Genomic DNA, 4,955 nt, shown 5'->3' with positions numbered 1-4,955 from the left:
TATATTAATTAAGTAGTCGGATTGATGGCTTTATTTATCCGATAACAAATTATACATAGAGGGGTCAAAGTGCAATATTGACTTAGAGTTTATTATTTAATTGGAGTTCAATTAATTTCTTTTAGTGGAGTAGAAATTAATTTATGAATTAATTGAATTGGGTCCATGGACCAGGCCAATTATTAATTCATTGTAGCCAATAAAATAATAGGCCCAATGGATTCTCACTCATAGCCCAACTTAATATTGGAATCATATTAGATTTGAGACATGTGAATTAGAGATTGAGAATGATTTGTTGTTTCCTTTTCTTTATTTTTATGTTACCTATAAATATACATGGTCTATGTATATTTTAGGAGGTGATTTTTATGAGAATGAAAAAGGAATAAATTTTCTCTCTCTAGAAAATTAGGGTTTATGTTCTCATCTAATGGAGGCTCCCACAAGTCTAGTTTTCTAAGGTAATTCATGGAGGCTTACGAGTGATTCCTAAAGGCAAAATAATTACCAAGAAGATGGAAATCCAAGGAGAAGGCATCTTGCTAAGGGATTTACAATAAGTGAGAACATTCACTTTAGAGGAAAGTTTTAAAGGTTTATTCAGACCTTTGATGTAAGTATTCAATCCATTAATTGAATGATACATCATATTTTATTTTTGCATAAAACTTGTCTCTATGTAATGAATCAAGATCTATGAATTTAAATCCCTCGAAAAGTTTTTAAAACTTGCACATTTTCCAACAACAATAACATCTATTGAATATGTAATGGAGGAATTAGTAGCAGAAAAATCCTCGAGTAATTTATGTTGTTTACTATTATTGACGATTTACTGTTGCTAGAGGAATCACGGGGGGAAAATCCTCCTTGTTTCCTATTTTCTATCTCTTTCCATTCTCTTAATTTCTTCTCCTATGTAGAGGAGCTTCCACCATTGCATTGTGTATGAAAAGAGAGATTATAATGAACGACATGTAGCCCTTTGGGCTCTTCGTGTCGTGGATGTTGGCCCTAGTTGCTGAACCACATAATGGCCGCGTGTTCTACTCGTTTAATTTTTCTCTTTACATATATTACATATATTTTATGTTATAAATTAACTGCATTAATAACTTAAATTGTCTAACTGAGTGCAGCATATGAATTTATATGCTCATTTTCCTCTTGCTATTTGTGGATTTTTTTATTTATATTTTTATTTTTGTGATTTTCAATTTTTTTTTATCTATATACCACAGGTTCGTTTTTTCCAACAATTACCTTTTCTCTCCCATAATTTTGCTTGTGTTTGTACTAAAATATCCCAAGTATGGATTGGCAGAATATTTCCAAAATAAGTTGGTGGATACTATACATTTTATGGAAATTCTTAACTTGAAGGACAGCGTTGAGAAGGAAATTCTTCCGGAAGTTCCCCAGTCTAGCAGAGCAGCTTCCGAGGCAAATTGTGCTGAAAAGGTGCTTCTTAAATTTCTTGTGCAAAACGTTCAATTTCAATTTTTGGCAAATTCACTATGTTTATCTTCTGGTCTATGCAGTTACTTCTTTATTAGCTTCCGCCTTAGAATTTGGTTCTGCTGCTGCCCCCGCATTAACTGCACTTTTGAAGATGGGTTCTTGGCTCCCACCTGAAGAATTTAGCGCCAAGGTCTTTTAAGTATTCACATGGTGGCCTTCTTGTTTTATGTTTCCATTTCTAATTGATTCCAATCATTCTACTCCTCTTTGGGTTCCTGGATGTTTTTATGATTACTATTTTACTTTAACTTGATCAATGCAAAATCCCTTGCTTTCATTTGTAGATACTACCAACAGTTGTTAAACTTTTTGCCTCAAATGACCGGGCTATTCGAGTTGGTCTCCTGTAGCATGCTGATCAACTTGGAGAGTCACTGTCAGCCCAAATTGTTGATGAGCAAGTATGCAGTCCGTGATTAAATGATTATGCTGTCTTTCTTAAGATTGAGGAAGTTCCAATCTATTCCTGTTTTGGGCATGATAGTTAATAACATTCTACATGTTTATGATTGACTTTGGACATTCTAACATGTATGATCTTGTTTTCTGCTAGGTTTACCCTCATGTTGCTACAGGGTTCTCTGATACTTCTGCTTTTCTTCGGAAATTGACGCTCAAGTTCATGCTTATTCTAGCTCCTAGGGTGCACTTATTCTTTTGGTAGCAATCAATGCTCTCTGTTTTTCAGTAGTATAGTTTTAAAATATGTTGAAATCCTTTATTTTTGAAAAACCATTTTTCAAAAGGACATTTGAAACAAAACTTTGGGCCTCTGCAAGATCAAGCTGGTCATTCAAGGTCTTTCCAAGGTTAAATTACCTGTGCCCTAGATATGTAATTGAGGATGCAGATTTCTAGCCATGTTCTTCTTCTACCTATTCCGCATTGTCTTCAATGGTTACTCGTATACTTATGACATTTTGACACATACCAGAATTTTGAGTAGGACATTGCCAACACATGCCTCGTATTTCTAACCTAGAGAAATACCAGAAAGAGCATAGGTTGAGGAGGCAATAGAAGATGTAACAACCTATAGTTTAGCAGTGGCTATGGCCTTACCTGAAGCCAAATGGTGAAATAGGATTTCGTAGCTCACCTATGCTAATATTTAAGGCTCTGTTGAGACACGTTCTGTATTTGATAACAATTTTTAAAAAAAATTGAAAGAGTATTGCTGACACTGTAGTTGACCTTTCTACTGGTATTTTTTCCTCTTAATATATGCATTGATATAATCAACAGTCTTATATTTTTTTATCTTGATTGCATGAATTGTTCACGGGATTGTCTCTATTGTTCATTATGTACTGGTTAAAAGATTCTTTGTTTTGCTTTATTTTACTAGAACATATTTATTTTTTTTGTTTCGATTTTTAATTTTATTTTAAAAGTTTTTGTTCGACTTAATTTCAGCTCTCTCAACGCACTATGGCAGGATCTTTGTTGTTGAAGTATCTTTCAAAGCTTCAGGTATGGCATTGTTTCATTTGTTAATATAACTATGTTAGAATTAGTTTTAATTTTTCACTTACTGACTTTTTCTTTCAATGTAAAGTTACTTCTTTTTTTTTTTTGTTTTTTGGTTCAGATAGTACATCTCACTTGATTTTAGAAAGTTTCTATTTCTTTCGTTTTTCATTGTTTGTGCTTTGTAGTTTTCTCTTCATACCTGTATGTCATGCAGGTTGATGAAGAACCAGCAATTAGAACGAACACCACTATACTACTTGGGAATATCGCCGCTCACCTTAATGAAGGGGTTAGTAGCTGTTAGCTTGCATTTTTTCCATTCATTGATGTTGAATTACTCTACACTTCTGTTTCAGATGCTAATTTTTTGTTATTTGGTAGCATAACAAACATTCATTATCCATTGATCGTATGATAAATATATTTTGATATGAATTGTCCCTCATTTGCCAAACCACAAAGAATATGATATAAAAAAATAAAAATAAAAATAAAAATTATATATCTAAAAAAGATTTGTTCTTTCTATATAAATGGTCACTGATGGATTTTTGAAACGACAATGCTGACATGGAAAAGAGTTTTGATAAATGCATTTACAGTTCGTGCTTTCCGTGATTCATTTTCTCCTGCACGAGGAGCTGGTAAGATCCATCGCTTTTGTTAATTTATTTATTTTTTACTAGAATTTAGTGATGTTTTTGTTCCAGGAATTCATTGCATGTCATATCATCTCTCTCTCGGCCCTGGTTTGACATTATCAGATTAATGGTGTGTCGTGGACAACCAGTTAAAACGTTTTAAATAGTGATCAAGTTTAAATTTGTAAAGTGTTACTACTACCTCTAACTACTAATATAGTTAGAGTAAGGAGGAATCGTCCCAAGGGTAAGGAAGTAATATTGATATAGAAACAACATTGGATTAGTAGGTTGAGTGATTAAAGATGTTTTGATTGGTTAATTAAAATATAATGTTAAACAAATTCAATACAAAGTAATTAAAGTAAATAAAGGGTAAAGAATGAGAGAGAAGGATCTTGGGCTTAGAGGTCACCACTAAACATCACCTTTCTAGACACTCAATGTGTAACGAATGAGGGGAAATATATGTTGCAAGACCAATATGTGTGATTGATTGAATCAACAAGCATGGATAACTAATTAAGTATACATTGTCTAGACAACCTAATGAATAACACAATATATCAAATTAAGTCATTATTCCTTCATTTAAGCTCACAATCAAAACACACTAACAAGTTAGAGAATTATACTACTTGCATTCATAAGCATGGAACATCAAATAACAAGTATGGATTGTCCTCCCATCTAAGAAAGTAAGGCAACTACACTACAACTAAACTAGGGATATGAAAATTAAACTAATTAAACTAAGGTAAAGTCACAATCCATCAAGAAATGAGTATGAACCATCAAACAAACCACAAGAATATTCTATTAAAGCACCATAACCCGACAATCTCTAGATTCATAACATCAACACACATAAACATGCATCAATAACACAAAACCTAGAGATAAACACATGAACATCTATTTTAGCATACATAGACATATGAGTAGGATGAAATGATCAATTGGAAGTATTAAACAGCACAAATCGTTGTAGAAACAAGATTCATATATAAATAAAATGTCAAGACATGAATTACAATACAAATCCCCCCAAAATACAAAACATCAAGATCTAGAAGGCATGCTTAGGGCTAACTCTGGCCCCAAGAAGATGTTTAGTCACTCATTGATGTAGTCATCCAACCCTCAAGGGCCATCTCCATGGTAGGAATGATCTTCTTCTTCTTGATGGAAACCCTAAATGAATGGAACAATTCCCAAATGGTGTGTATCTCTCTAATCTCTAGACTCCTCTAACCTCTCTCTCCAAGATTGTGTATCTCTAAGATCATATATGTAAAAATGGCTTAAAATCCTTAT

At 33.0% G+C, this 4,955-nt stretch overlaps 1 long non-coding RNA gene across 1 annotated transcript; it reads left to right on the top strand.

Moving 5' to 3' along the window:
- Nucleotides 1–1,572: 1,572 nt before the first annotated feature.
- LOC132314825 (uncharacterized) lies at nucleotides 1,573–2,128 on the top strand. The gene is made up of 3 exons (XR_009483513.1): nucleotides 1,573–1,654; nucleotides 1,809–1,925; nucleotides 2,078–2,128. It is a non-coding gene; the product is annotated as an uncharacterized LOC132314825 (long non-coding RNA).
- The last annotated feature ends 2,827 nt before the right edge of the window (nucleotides 2,129–4,955 follow it).

This window comes from Cornus florida, unplaced genomic scaffold (genome assembly GCF_030987335.1).
Source record: "Cornus florida cultivar Cherokee Brave unplaced genomic scaffold, ASM3098733v1 CherokeeBrave_3.0.0_Hap2_Chr06, whole genome shotgun sequence".
Lineage (NCBI taxonomy): Eukaryota > Viridiplantae > Streptophyta > Magnoliopsida > Cornales > Cornaceae > Cornus > Cornus florida.
The sequence above is the reverse complement of the archived record's forward strand: the minus strand, read 5'-3'. Positions and strand labels throughout refer to the sequence as shown.